The sequence below is a fragment of the Capra hircus genome, chromosome 16 (genome assembly GCF_001704415.2).
Source record: "Capra hircus breed San Clemente chromosome 16, ASM170441v1, whole genome shotgun sequence".
Taxonomy (NCBI): domain Eukaryota; kingdom Metazoa; phylum Chordata; class Mammalia; order Artiodactyla; family Bovidae; genus Capra; species Capra hircus.
The window spans coordinates 1,635,360-1,651,365 of record NC_030823.1 but is presented as its reverse complement, the minus strand read 5'-3'; the positions used below and the strand labels follow the sequence as shown (position 1 = coordinate 1,651,365).

Here is a 16,006-nt window from a genome sequence, read left to right as displayed (position 1 = left end):
ATTACCTCTCCAACTTAAAAAAAAAGAATGTATTGTTATTTCCCGATACCACAAATTAGACACTTTGCTGTTGTTCAGTCACTAAGTCGTCTCTAACTCTTTGTGACCTCATGAACTGCAGCATGACAGGCTTCCCTGTCCTTCACCGTCTCCTGGAGTTTGCGCAAACTCATGTCCATTGAGTCAGTGATGCCATCCAACGATCTCATCCTCTGCCGTCCCCTTCCCCTCCCTCCTTCCCAGCATCAGGGTCTTTTCCAATGAGTTGGCTCTTCACATCAGGGGACCAAGGTATTGGAGCTTCAGCTTCAGCACCAATGAATATTCAGGGTTGATTTCCTTTAGGATTGACTGGTTTGATCTCCTTGTTGTCCAAGGGAGTCTCAAGAGTCTTCTCCAGCACCACAGTTCAGAAGCATCAATTCTTCAGCGCTCAACCTTCTTTAAAGTCCAACTCACATTCGTCCATGACTACTGGAAAGACCGTAGATAGCCTTGAGTACACGGACCTTTGTTGGCAAGGTGATGTGTCTGCTTCCTAACACACTGTCTTAAGTTTGACCTACAATTAAGAGACATAAAATGAAATCTCCCACCATGATGGGTGAATTTGTCCACTGATCCCAGGGTGAAAGAAAGTGAAAGCGAAGTCGCTCAGTCGTGTCCGACTCTGCGACCCCATGGACTGCAGCCTATCAGGCTCCTCCGTCCATGGGATTTTCCAGGCAAGAGTGCTGGAGTGGGTTGCCATTTCCTTCTCCAGAGGATCTTCACAACCCAGGAATCGAACTTGGGTCTCCCGCGCTGCAGGCAGACACTTTACCATCTGAACCACCAGGGTAGTTCTACCAATTTCACTTCATCTACTGGAAGAATTTTTCAAGATTATTTACGTTACTTTTTGGCCACGCTGGGCCTCCCTCGCCGCGCTGGGCCTCCTTCGCCGCGCTGGGCTCTCTCTTCCTTGTGGTGACACCCATCTCCCTCCTCCCTGCGGTGGCTTCTCTCGCTGCAGAGCACAAGCTCTCGGCGTGCAGGCTTCAGCAGCCGCAGCTCTCGGGCTCCAGAGCATGGGCTCAGCAGTTCTGGGGCACAGGTTTAGTTGCCCTGCCACATGTGGAAACTTCTAGGACCCGGGTTGAACCCTGGTCCCCTGTATTGGCAAGCAGATTCTCAAGCACTGGATCACCAGGCAAGTCCTATTTTAAGTATTTTTAACCCAAGGCATTCATACTTCAAACTGCTATATCTCTTGGTGCATTCTTAATATACAGTGATTATCACTATGTGAGGATTTTTATCTTTAACTGGTGAATTGAGTCCATTTACTGTAACTGATATATATAAATCTGTCTCTATCATCTTAATTTAGCATTGCAATTTGTCCTATTCTTCATTTTAATATGTTATTACCTTTCTTGAAATTGCATCTCTGTCTCCCTGCTAGTAAGATATGAACTTAAGCACAGCATCATTTGGACTTTAAATTCTGCAACAGAACTATTTTTCTCTCTCTCTATTTTTCCTTTTCTCTTTCCCTCTCCCACTTACTCTCCCTTTTTTCCTTTTGCTTTAGCCTTTACCACAATAAATGACAAGATATTTGATTACCTTTACTTCATGTATCTCCTGTAACATTTTCTTGATTTGAATCAGTACTTATCTAGACCTGTTTTCAATGTAGGTCTTTAGGTGGCAAGGCTTCCAATATTTTATATACCTGACTATACCTGTATCATGCCCTTCTATTTAAAGTTGGTTAGGTATAAAACTCTTTAGTTTTCCTATAAAACCCTGAAAAAACTCTTGTCTTTTTGCATTTATTGATGCTGTTCAAAATGCTAATGTCAATTCAATTTTTGCTTTTTGCGTGTGTGATCTGTTCTTCCTCTCTGAGGCTCCTATAATTTTCTTTAGCTATGATACTCTTAAATTTCACTATAACGCTCCTGGTGTTGTTTAGTCACTAAGTCGTGTCCGATTCCTGTCAACCCAATGGCTGTACCCACCAGGCTCCTTTGCCCATGGGATTTCCCAGGCAAGAATACCAGAGTGGGTTGCCCTTTCCTTCTCCAGGAGATCTTCCCAACCTACGAATCAAACCCGCATCTCTTGCACTGCAGGCGGATTCTTCACTACTGAGCCATCTGGGGAGTCAGTCGTGTCTGACTCTGTGTGACCTCACAGACGGCAGCCCACTAGGCTCCTCCATCCCTGGGGTTTCCCAGGCAAGAGTACTGCCATTGCCTTCTTTCTTCTCTAAGAGGCCTATTATTCAGATGTATCTCTAGATCTAGTCTCCTTATCTTTTAGCTTTTCATTCATATATATATATATATATCTGTCTTTTCCCCTTTGTTTTGGGAGATTTCCTCACTCTCGAATTCCAATTCGTCCAAGTGTATCCACTGCATTATTTCACCCACTTGATGCACTGTTCTATGTTTCAACCACTGCATTTTTAAGCCTGCTATTTCTGCTCGGTTCTCTCAGCCTCTGCTTATTCCTGCTTCAAGTTGCTAATATCACCCCTCTTTCTTGCAGAATGATCATCTAACTTTAAACCCTTGATCTGTCTCTTCTATTATTTCTGTTCCGAGAAACCTACGCATTGTTCTCCTCTTGAAATACCTGTGCTCTTCAACATTCTGTTATTTTTCCCTAGAGGACGGAAGCTATTCTAATAGGTAAAGCATTAGCGACAAGACCAAATTTCACTCAGTATCAGTCACAGTAAGCTGAGTAAGGTAGGAAGTAAGCGCTAAAGCAGGAAATCCCAAGCACCAGAAAACCACAATTACTCTCCACCCCATACAATCACTGCTCAACCAAGGATTCATCTTTTGTTCCCCAGAGAGATACAGCATTATGATAGGGATTTGGGGAGACCTAAGAATTAGGCATCTCTGTTAAGCTAGTGGATGCAATGGAATTCCGGTAAAGCTATTCAGATCCCTGAAGGGTAATGCCATCAAGGTGCTGCATTCAACACATCAGCGAATCTGCAAGACTGAGCAGTGGCCACAGGACTGGCAATGGTCAATCCTCATCCCAATTCCCAAGAAGGGTAATGCTAAAGAATGGCTAACCGTCAGACAACTGCACTCATCTCCCATGCTAGTTCAGTTCAGTCGCTCAGTGGTGTCCAACTCTTTGCGACCCCATGAAGTGCAGCACGCCAGGCCTCCCTGTCCATCACGAACTCCCGGAGTTCACTCAGACTCGTGTCCGTCGAGTCCGTGATGCCATCCAGCCATCTCATCCTCTGTCGTCCCCTTCTCCTCCTGCCCCCAATCCTTCCCAGCATCAGAGTCTTTTCCAATGAGTCAACTCTTCGCATGAAGTGGACAAAGTACTAGAGTTTCAGCTTTAGCATCATTCCTTCCAAAGAACACCCAGGACTGATCTCCTTTAGAATGGACTGGTTGGATCTCCTTGCAGTCCAAGGGACTCTCAAGACTCTTCTCCAACACCACTGTTCAAAAGCATCAATTCTTTGGTGCTCAGCTTTCTTCACAGTCCAAGTCTCACATCCATACATGACCACTGGAAAAACCACAGCCTTGACTAGACGGACCTTTGTTGGCAACGTAATATCTCTGCTTTTGAAAATGCTATCTAGGTTGGTCATAACTTTCCTTCCAAGGAGTAAGCGTCTTTTAATTTCATGGCTGCAATCACCATCTGCAGTGATTTTGGAGCCCCAAAAAATAAAGCCTGACACTGTTTCCCCATCTATTAAGGTCATGCTTAAAATCTTGCATGCTCCCAAACAAGATTTGCACCTGTATGTGATGAGGCCTTGTGTTATAGGCTGAAACAAACTCTTTGTATGTCATTGAATATGCCAAATAAAATATATGCAGTTAAGAATTAATTATTTTTCTGTATACCAGTAGTCCAAAATTGTACCCTTGTTTTAATAGTTTCTGTCAATATCTTCTCATTTTTCCTTACAGACTACCAGGGTGTATCATAAATACTCCCTATAAGAATTTGCACTTTAAGTATTTGTGTGCGTGGTTTTAGCCAAATGAAGTGTTATCAGTAATAAACAGGTCTCTTCATAGGCCAAAAAAAAAAAAAAAAAAAATCTTGCATGCTACGCTTTAGCATTATGTGAACCAAGAACTTCCAGATGCCCAGGCTGGGTTTAGAAAAGGAAGAGGAACCATAGATCGAATTGCCAACATTCGCTGGATCATAGAGAAAGCAAGGGAATCCCAGAGAAACGTCTACCTCTGTTTCAGCAGCTATGCTAAAGCCTTTGACTGTGTGGATCGTAACAAACTGTGGAAAACTCTTAAAGAGATGGGAGTACCAGACCATTTTACCTGTCTCCTGAGAAACCTGTATGAGGGTCAAGAAGCAACAGTTAGAACCCTGTATGGAACAACTGATTGGTTCAAGATTGAGACGGGAGTACAACAGGGCAGTCTGCTGTCACTCTATTTGTTTAACCTATTTTCTGAGCACATCATGAGAAATGCCAGGCTGGAAGAGTTACAAGCTGGGATCAAGATGGGGGGAGAAACATCAACCACCTCAGATATGCAGATGACACCACTCTAATGGAAGAAAGCGAAGAGGCACTAAAGAACCTCTTGCTGAGGGTGAAGGAGGAGAGTGAAAGAGCCAGCTTAAAGCTAAATACGAAAAAAACTAAGATCACGGCGCCTGGCCCCATCACTTTATGGTAAACAGAAGGGAAAAGGTGGAAGTAGTGATGGATTTCCTCTTCTTGGGCTCCAGAATCACTGCAGATGGCGACTGCAGCCATGGAGTGAGAAGACAATAAAGCTATGACAAACCTAGAGAGTGTGTCGAAAAGCAGAGACGTTACTCTGCTGACAAACGTCCACACAGTCAAGGCTACGGTCTTCCCAGTGGTCATGTATGGTTGTGAGAGCTGGACTGTAAAGGCAGAATGCCAAAGATTGATGCCTTTGAACTGTGATGCTGGAGAAGACTCCTGAGAGTCCCTTGGATAGCAAGGAGATCCAACCAGTCAATCTTAAGGGAAATCAACCCTAAAGACTCATCAGAAGGACTGACGCTGAAACTAAAGCTCCAGTATTTTTTTTTTTCACTTCACCACGATTTTTGCTTTATTACTGTGGTCTGGAATGAAACCCAGGGCTTCCCAGATGGCTCAGTGGGTAAAGAATCCTGCAGTGTAGGAGACACCGGTTTGATCCCTGGGTCAGGAAGATTCCCTGGAGGAAGGCATGGCAATATTCTTGCTTGGAGAATCCCATGGATGGAGGAGCCTGGAGGGCTACAGTCCTTGGGGTCACAAAGAGTCAGACACGACTGAAGCTACTGAGCATGCAAGTAAGCGTGGAACCAAACTCAAAGTATCTCTGAGGTCTGCCTGCAGATGGCCTTCTTCTTTTCCTATTGCAGTATAGTTGATTTACAGTGTGGTTTTAGTTTCAGGTGTACAGCAAACTGAATGAGTTATCCATATACATATATCCACTCTTTTTTAGATTCTTTTCCCATATAGGTCATTACAGAGTACTGAGTTGAGTTCCTTGTGCTATACAGTAGGTTCTTACTAGTTATCTATTTTATATAAAGTAGTATGTATATGTCAATCCCAATCTCCCAATGTATCCCACCCCCTCCATCCCCTGGTAACCACGTTTGTTTTCTACATCTGTAATTCTATTTCTCTTTTGTAAATAAGTCCATTTGTACCCTTTTTTTTTAAAAGATTCCATGTAAAAGGGATGTCATATGTATTTGTCTGTCTCTGCCTGACTTACTTCACTCAGTATGACAATCTCTAGGTCCATCCATGTTGCTGCAAATGGCACAGTTTCACTCCTTTTAGTGTCTGAGTAATATTCCATTGCATATATACAGTATTTTGGTCATCTGATGCAAATAGCTGACTCATTGGAAAAGTCCCTCATGCTGGGAAAGACTCAGGGCAGAAGGAGAAGAGGGCATCAGAGGATGAGATGGCTGGATAGCATCACTGATGCAATGGACATGAACTTGGGCAAACTTTGTGAGATGGCGAGGGACAGGGAGGCCTGGCATACTGCAGTCTATGGGGTTGCAAAGGGCTGGACAGGACTGGGCAACTGAACAAGAAAGAAGGAGGTAAAGGACAGAGAATGGACTGCCTTAAGTCAGTCATCACTTTTTTTTTCTCAATCCCTCCTCCCAAGTACAGACTCCTGTTATGCCCTGATTTACTTTTGAGGAGAGCTAGACCAGAGCTGAGTCACAGTAAGTGTGGAAAAAGATAATTCCAAGGTAGTGAGGCAGGGAAGAAACTAGGGCGTCCCAGCAGTGCTCTTCTTCCCTGGTTTTATTCTCCTACAGCCACGCCTGGCTGACTCCTGCCTAAGGCCAAACACCCAGCCACCCTCCCCCCACTCACCCAGCAATTCAAAAACGCCCACATCACCCACTTGTTTCTCAGTCTTTGCCTTTTATAGTGCTCTCGAGATGACTTGGGAGAACAGAGTCAGCAGTCATGCTAGTTCAGCAACCTAGCAGGAACAGGACTTGAAGAATTTAAGCCTCAAAAAGGGTTTAACATCTGGCAGAAAGTGTTGTGCCACTAAAAAGACACTGGAGAGGGAGACGGGAGGAGGGCTCAGGAGGGATAGGACATATGGTAGAGGCCAACACAATATTGCAGAGCAACTGTCCTCTAATGACTGTATTTTGTTCTATGTCTCAATATTGCACAATTATATCGATAATTATTATTCAAAAAAAAAAACTGGAGTTTACAAAGTACTTAGATCCATAATAGCATGTAACAGTTGATTATGAAATCTCATTATCTGTCACTTCCTATTATTCTGCTTTTACTACATATTGTTTGTCATACATGAGTTAACTGAAATCATGAATTATAACAGAGCCTCCATTAAAAAAAAAAAAAAAAGATACTGGTTTAAGGGCCAGAGTAGTTCTGAGCAGGACAAATTACTTTTGACTACACAGAGGAGGAATAAGAGGGAATAGACAGCAGTGGAAGGATTTTTAAATGGGAGAATACTGGAAGAATAGGACAGAAAAATCCCTGGAGCAATGGCACTACTCAAGGACATACATGAGAAATGAATCCAGCTGATGGGCTTTGAACCCAAAGCAGGATCTTCCTCCTTTCCCACCCGGAATCTCTTTCGAGTGCAACAGAGTTAGGTACATTACTCGCTCCTTAAAAGAGAAAACTGAGGCTTAAGGAAGTCAAATAACCTGTCCAAGATTAACGCTTATTCTTTTACATTCGGTTTCTCAAAACAGGGGCTTCCCTTGAGGCTCAGCTGATAAAGAAGCCGCCTGCAATGCGGGAGACCTGGGTTCGATCCCTGGGTTGGGAATATCCCCTGGAGAAGGGAAAGGCCTGGAGAATTCCATGGACTGGACTGTATAGTTTATGGGGTCACAAAAAGTCAGAAAGTGAATGATGTTCACTTTCACTTCTCAAAACAGAAAGTTCAGTCATCATCTTGCTCTCGCCCTCCTTCTCCATTATCACATCAAACTTTATGGATTTTAACTACTGAAAATCTTTCAAAACCACCCCTTCTCTCCATTTCCATGGCCAATTCCTCACATCGAAAAATACTGCTTCTTGCCTGTGTCCCTGCAGTAGACCTGTAACGGTCTCTGGCCCCACTCCAATTCAAACTCCACACTGCAGCCAGCAATCCCACCCTGCCAGACCCTACACCACTGCTTGGTACTGTTCTAGAAACAGCACCCTTCCTCTTTCCAGCTTGCACTGCTCTACCCCACGCTCCATGCACCTTGTCCACACTGATCTTTGCTGTTTCTAAAACAGGGCCTTTGCACACATTGTCCCTTCATTTTGAACACTGAGTTCTGTACCAGACTGACTCATCCTAAAATCTCCAGTCTCTGGGTTAAATGTCATCTTCTCAAAAATCATTTAAGTGAAAGGTTGGGGGAAGGGGAAACTTTTAAACACATTGAGCAGGCTTACGGCATTTGACCCATTGACCAAACTTATCTCTAAGAGGCAGAGGCATTCACAAATCATGTGCTTTCCGTGAGAAGCAAAGGAAAGCAGCCAGTACTTCCTATGAAGCATTCTTGACCCCCTGCCCTCAAGTCCAAATCTAATCAAGCCTCTGGATCTAACTACTACTTATTTGTAGTGGGAAAAAAATTGAGGAACATTAAAAGCAGGCAATCAGCCAAATCCAGAATGTAGGAAATTCTACAGCACCTTGGGTTACTGCTAAAGTGGAAGACTGTTCACAGAGACTTAAAAAACATTACCCTAATACAACAGATGGACCTTGTTCAAGTCTTGGTTTAAACAAGCCATCTGCAAAAGTGTCATTTTTCCTAAACAATCAAGAAATGCTGAATTAACTACTAGGTTTTAGATACTACTAAGAAGCTGTAGGAGGAGCCTGGTAGACTGCACTCCACGGGGTCGCTGAGCTGGACATGACTAAGCGACTTCACTTTCACTTTTCACTTTTATGCACTGGAGAAGGAAATGGCAACCCACTCTAGTGCTCTTGCCTGGAGAATCCCAGGGATGGGGGAGCCTGGTGGGCTGCCATCTATGGGGTCGCAGAGAGTCGGACACGACTGAAGCGACGCAGCAGCAGCAGCAGCAAGAAGCTGTTAATGGTAGTCAAAAGGCACTGTGGTAACTTTTTAAAAACTGCTAAGAGGCAAATTTGGCCTCAGAGTACAAACTGAAGCAAGGCAATGGCTAACAAGAGTTTTGCGATGAGAACACATTGGTCATAGCAAAACCCTCTTCCAACAACACAAGAGACATGGACATCACCAGATGTCAATACTGCAATCAGACTGATTATATCCTCTGCAGCTGAAGATGGAGACCCTCTATGTAGTCAACAATAACAAGACCTGGAGCAGACTGTGCTCTGATCATCAGCTCCTTATTGCAAAATTCAGACTCAAATTGAAGTAGGGAAAACCACTAGGCCATTCAGGTATGACCTAAATCAAATCCCTTATGATTATACAGTGGAAATGTCGAATAGATTTGAGAGATTAGATCTGGTAGACAGAGTGCCTGAAGAACTATGGATGGAGGTTCGTAACATTGTACAGGAGGCGGTGACCAAAACCATCCCCAAGAAAAAGAAATGCAAGGAGGCAAAGTGGTTGTCAGAGGAGGTCTTACAAACAGCTGAGAAAAGAAGAGAAGCGAAAGGCAAAGGAGAAAAGGAAAGACTTACCCAACTGAATGTAGAGTTCAGGAGAATAGCAAGGAGAGATAAGAAAGCCTTCCTCAGTGATCAATGCGAATAGAGGAAAACAATAGACTAGCAAAGACTAGAGATCTCTTCAAGAAAATTAGAAATGCCAAGGGAACATTTCATGCAAAGATGGGCTCGATAAAGGACAGAAATGGTATGGACCTAACAGAAGCAGAAGATATCAAGAAGAGGTGGCAAGAATACACAGAAGAACTGTACAAAAAAGGTTTTTATAACCCAGATAACCACGACGGTGTGGTCACGCATCTAGAGCCAGACATCCTGGACTGTGAAGACAAGGGTCTTCTCAGCCTTAAGAAGCATTACTATGAACAAAGCTAGTAGAGGTGATGGAATTCCAGCTGAGTTATTTTAAATCCTAAAAGATGATGCTGTTAAAGTATTGCACTCAATATGCCAGCAAATTTGGAAAACTCAGCAGTGGCCACACGACAGGAAACGATCAGTTTTCATTCCAACCCCAAATTTAAAGGCAAGTCCAAAGAATGTTCAAATTACCGTACAATTGCACTCATTTCACAAGCACGCAAGATTATGCTCAAAATCCTTCAAGCTAGGCTTCAGCAGTACGTGAACTTCTAGATGTACAAGCTGGATTTAGAAAAGATAGAGGAACCAGAGATCAAATTGCCAACATCTACTGGATCACAGAAAAAGCAAGAAAATTTTAAAAATCATATATTTCTGCTTCATTGACTATGCTAAAGCCTCTGACTGTGTGGATCACAACAAACTGAAAAATTCTTCAAGAGATGAGAATACCAGACTACCTTATCTTTCTCCTGAGAAACATGTAAACAGGATAAGAAGCAACAGTTAGAATCTTACACGGAACAATGGACTGATTCAAAACTGGGGAAGCAGTATGTCAAGGCTGTATGCTGTCACCTTGCTTATTTAACTTATAGGCCAAGTACACTATGCAAAATGCCTGGCTTAATGACTCAGAAGCTGGAATCAAGATTGCCGGGAGAAATAGCAATAACCTCAGATATGCACATAACACCACCCAGTGGCAGAAAGTGAAGAGGAACTAAAGAGCCTCTTGATGAAGGTCAAAGAGAGTGAAAAAAGTTGGCTTAAAACGCAACATTAAAAAACTAAGATCATGGCAGCCGGTCCCATCACTTCACGGCAAATGGATGGGGAAATAGAGGAAACAGCGACAGATTATATTTTCCTGGGCTCCAAAATCACTGTGGATGGTGACTGCAGCCATGAAATTAAAAGACGTTTGCTCCTTGGAAGAACAGCTATGATGAACCTGCTGTTGCTAAGTCACTTCAGTCGTGTCCGACTCTGAGACCCCATAGACGGCAGCCCACCAGGCTCCCCTGTCTCTGGGATTCTCCAGACAAGAACACTGGAGTGGGTTGCCGTTTCCTTCTCCAATGACGAACCTAGACAGCATATTAAAAAGGAGAGACATTACTCTGCTGACAAAGGTCTGTATGGTCAAAGCTATGGTTTTTCCAGTAGTCATAGACAGATGTGAGAGCTGGACAAGAAAGAAAGTTGAGTGCCAAAGCTTCTGAACTGTGGTGCTGGAGAAGACTTTTGAGAATCCCTTGGACCGCAAGGAGATCAAACCAGTCAATCTTAAAGGAAACCAATCCTGAATATTCATTGGAAGACTGATGCTGAAGCTGAAACTTCAGTACTTTGGCCCCTGATGCAAAGAGCCAGACTCACTGGCAAAGGCGCTGCTGCTGGGAAAGACTGAGGGCAGGAGGAGACTGAGGGCAACAGAGGAGATGGTCGCATCATCAACTCAATGGACATGAGTTTGAGGAAATTTGGGAAATAGTGAAGGACAGGGAATCCCATCACGCTGTAATTCATGCGGCGGTAACAAGTCAGACATGACTCAGCGACTGAACAACAACTTAGTAAGAGTTACATCATGACATATTTAAAGGAAAATGAAATGACACAGCTGTGAAACTTTAAAATATTTCACTACAAAGGTGGGAAAAAAGAAAAAGCAATCCTGAATCAAAACAATGGGTTTTAATTACCCTATTGAATGGTACAGAGTAAATGTATGCTGAGTGTGCTCAGTCATGTCTGACTCTGTGCGACCCCATGGACTGCAGCCTGGAAGGCTCCTCTGTCCATGGGATTCTCCAGGGAAGAATATTGAAGTAGGTTGCCATTTCCCATAAGAAAACACAAAAATCCCATGTGTCTGCCAATTGTAGCTTGAAAAAACTACTAATCTTGGTTTCTAGTCACCTCCTTAGTCAAGGCTTTTCTGACTCCCCAAAGAAGGTAACGACACAAAAGCACCTCTATTAAAATACCCACGATATTAATTTTATGTTTTTATGTGTGTCCCCTACTGGACTGAAATCAGAGTGCAAGAACAGTCTTAAACGTCCCTCAAGGATAATGGAAGAGTCATTTTTACCCTACACTTAGTCCAAGAGACTCTTAAACCTGATCTTTGATCTCTACCTTTGAAGACAACTATAATTTAAATACTAACTAAAATAAAAGCTTGTCAGAAGTTAGCAAAACTAATCATTGTTATCAATTCTTTGAAGTCCTGAGCACCTCTACTAAACACTACTGTCTGATTCCCTTTCAGCTAGATACATGAAAATAATAAAACCAACTTTTTTCTTTAGCAAACAACAACAACAACAAACTAACATTCAGATATTGTTTTAGTTCTTACCAGATCCGCTACACACCTAAAAAAGTGACGACTGTAGCAAGAATATACTCCAGCAGTTTGCAAAACAAACAATACGCTTTAGGAAACAACCTAAAAATCCCCTGAAGAAATTCTTGTGCGCAATACTCAAGTCCTTAAAAGAAAATACTGTATGTACACTTTATGGAAAGTTTTCTCTGATGTTGCTACTGAAAAATTTAAGGTGCAGAATAACAGACACAAAATGACCCCACTGTTGTTTAAAAGTAAGAATACATGTGCAAAAAGTCAGGAAGAACATAATATCCAGCAGTTAAGGGTAGCTAGCTTGAGGAGGGGGCAGGTTAACAGTTCATTTTACACACTTCTATCCTGTGTGCTTTTCTTCAACAACAGGCAAGTAGTAGTTTGATTTTAAAAAAAAAACTATAAAATAAAAAGTTGTGATCCTGACTATACTGTGAAACAAAATATTCTTGAGTAAATATTCTAAACGAAATGAACTTTTCGTAGCAGAAATGTATGAGGAGTACGTGCATGCATGTTAAGTCGCTTCAGTCGTTTTCGACTCTTTGCGACCCCATGGACAGTAGCCCACCAGGCTCCTCCGTCCACGGGACTCTCCAGGCAAGAGTACTGGAGTGGGTTGCCATGCCCTCCTCCAGGGGATCTTCCCGACCCAGGGATTCAACCTACGACTCCGGCATTGCAGGCGTATTCTTTACCGCTGAGCCACTGGGGGGTCCAAGTAAGAGGGAGGAGACCAAACCCAACTGAGATGCAGTAATACTTAATACCAAAAAGTACCAAGGACCTTTGATACTTGTTTCCCATGCCAACATCCCACGGCACGGAGGAGCTTCCTAAGAGAGCTTCCGAGATGAAGGAAAAGAGCAGCAGCATTTTCTCTGCGTGTCGCTTTATAACAGTGGTTTCCAGACTTGGGGGTGTACAAGAACCAACAGGGGAACGCGCTGATTAAAATACACCTTCCCGAGCTCCAGCTCCTGACATTCTGGTAGGGGAAGTATGGGTGTGGCCCCCAAATGAGCAGTCTTCAAACGAGTACTCAGGTGCCTCTGAGACAGATGGTCCGTGGCCCTGAAAATCACTACCATAAAGTCTTGAAGACAACCGCAGTGTCATTCTCTCCTCCCTCTTTCCCGCCTTTCTTCCAAAGTGCCTCAGTCGTCCCCACACTTCGCGTCCTATCGAGCATCTTCCATCTATCCCGACTTCCGGTCGGTAACCCGCCGGCGGACCTGCGCCTAGTCATGCACTCCCACCGCCGTCCTCCGCGGATTCGCGTCGCGTGGCGCGTACCCCACCAGCCCGGCCTCGCCCGGGCGACCTTCCGCGCGCCGCCACCCGCTCCTCCGGCTCCTCCCGCCGGCCACCCCCTGCCCCGGGCCGCACACCTGCCCGCGGCTCTCCCACCCCCCCGCCCCCCGCTCCGGGCCTGCCGGCACCTCGCCAGCGAAACCCAAAAGCCACACCTCACGGCCGTTCCATGAGTCGCTTTCCGCCGAGCCCGGGGGTGTGGGGGCGTCACTCAACTGTCCCTAAGGTCTTAGCAGCATTTTGAAACGGCGAGTAGTGAAGGCGCAACTTCCGGCCTCCCCAACCCATCGCCCACGGGAGCTTCCGGTGAGGCCTCCGGAAACCATAGATGGGCCGACGGGAGGGCTAGAGAGCTAGAAGGCTGAGCCCGCCCTACCATAGAGGAGACGCCAGTCCGGGGAAAGAGAGTAGTAGGGCCTGGACGACTGAGACTTCTGAGGTTTCAAGAGATACCATTTGAGGAAAAAGCAGGGTCTTATGCTATTTATAAACATAATCATGTTTATAATGCTATTAATAAACATGTCCTGGGAGAGTAAGCAAACAAACAAAAAACAAACAGGGAGGAGAGAAAGCTAAAAGCACCATCAGAGACACCTTTTTAGCTCTTCAGAAAGCTGAAAAGCCACCCGCTCCGCTGCTCGCTGTTAGCTTATTCATTCTTGCTCCCCAGACGTGGTGGAGCGGCACGCTAGTGTTGACGCTAATTGGCCGAGGATAAGATTAGTATATACACAGGTCACTACAAAATATGTGGTAAATGTTAAAAGAGAAGTGCAAAGGACAATGAGGTGGAGCTTATTTGGATCACATAATTCAAGTCGTCTAGCCTACTCTCTTACAACACACAAGTGCCTTCAACAAACTTCTCAGACAGGCTGTTTGCCGGTGCCAAATGGCATGACCCCTCCCAAATACTTCATTTCGTTTATCGTAGGTTTTAGTTCTGCACTTCGGAGAAGACTAAGGCTTCATTCTTTCTAATAGAAATACTTTTTTTTTGCAGACAGCTACCATGTCCCATCTCTAACCTTCTGTTTTTCTGCTTGTTGAAAATCCCCTCAGAGCTTTCAGCGACTTATCTGCTGTGGCTTCAAGAACCTGTTTGTCCTATTTAAAATGTGCCTCCCGGAACCAGATACACACCTATGCAAAATAAAATGAGGCAATGACCTCTCTTTATTTGCACATTGCACCTTGCCCTGTTTCTGGCATCGCCTCCGACTTAGGTGGAGATCCAGAGTTCTGTAAATGAGCTGAAGAATTAATTCCTTTTTCACACTTGCTCCCAGAAGGCTTTTCTAGGTGAACTGTTAACTATTTCTCCTCTCTTTTTCTGCAATTAATTTTAATTAAAAAAATATCCCAAACAAAAATTTGTTTTGAATCTTTTAACTAGTACTTGGTTATTTTAGGTCCTTTCCTACTGTCTACTGGACTTTTTGGATTATGGATCCTGTTATGCAATTCAGTTTAAGGTCCACTAAGTATTGCTTGAACACCTACTATGTGCCAAGCACCAATTTAGAGGATTCTAAAACAAGTGACACCTGGAGTCTGTCTGGAGGTGCCGTCAGAACGTCCAGGTAAGGAGAACGTGCTAAGTGCAATGAGAGCTGCGGTTGGCCTTGCCTGGAGAGTCAGGAGGGATTAGCTCTCTCGCTTTTGCATACTGTTGATTAACATATACAAATTATTTTCATTTAAAGCCTTGATAAATATGTTGAGTAGGAAATGATTAAGATTAAGAACAGAGCCGAGGCTTCCCTGGTGGCTCAGTGGTAAAAGAATCCACCTGCCAATACAGAAGACACAGATTCAATCCCTGGTCCAGGAAGATCCCACATGCTGCAGAGCAACTAAGCCGGTGTACCACAGCTGCTGAGCCTGTGCTCTAGAGCCCACGAGCGGCAAATACTGAGCCCGTGTGCTGCAACGAATGAAGCCCACCTGCGCTAGGGCCAGCGTCCCACACTAAGAGAAGCCGGTGCGGTGAGAAGGCCGCAGACCACAACTAGAGGGTAGCTCCTGTCCTCCACAACTGGAGAAAAAGCCTGAACAGCAGTGAAGACCCAGCACAGCCAAAAGTAAGTAAGTTATTGTCAAAAAAGAATAGAGCTTACCCCTCATAGTTGACTCTGATTCACGATTCCAGAGTTCCTCTTCCAGAGCTGTTCTCAAACCAATTATTCCACCTAACAGAGGTCAGCATCTGGCAACATTTCTCCGACCTTTCCCAAGGAGTTCATAACTAAATAAATAAATAAATGACTTGCTATAATGAAAACAAATCATATTTATAGTATTTCTTCTACCAGTCGAGTAATCTTGCCGAAAAAGAAAACAAAATTGGTTTAACAAGATCATAACTGATTTAGTGATCGCCGCTTCCAAGAACTGTGCTCACAAACCATTTACTTAATAAACAGGAAATCTGGGTTTAGTCTAACTATTCTAGAAACCAGAAAGTTCCACAGGTCTTTAGTTTCCCAATCTGTAATGTAAAAGGAGTGATTTGAATAAATTTTCTAAGGCCTACTGCAGTTTTAAAGGAATTAAAAGCCAATGTTATTGGTCTATTGCCTTTCTGAAAAGCTGTAAGAAACTATTTCAGACATGCAAAAAAGTATAATGAAGAATATGACTCCTTTCCCCCATAATTCTTCGTAGAGAACAATACATTACCTGTACAAAAAAGTCCTGCATGTGGGACTCTCCTGGTGATCCAGCGGCTGACTCTGAT

At 43.9% G+C, this 16,006-nt stretch overlaps 1 protein-coding gene across 5 annotated transcripts in view; it reads right to left on the bottom strand.

Moving 5' to 3' along the window:
* MDM4 (MDM4, p53 regulator) overlaps nucleotides 1–13,531 on the bottom strand; it is a 50,557-nt gene extending 37,026 nt beyond the window's left edge. For all 5 annotated transcript variants that reach the window (XR_001919267.1, XM_013970022.2, XM_005690390.3 and 2 more), the window contains exon 1: nucleotides 13,419–13,531. The gene's annotated coding sequence lies outside the window, so the exon portion shown is untranslated. The remainder of the gene's footprint in view (nucleotides 1–13,418) is intronic.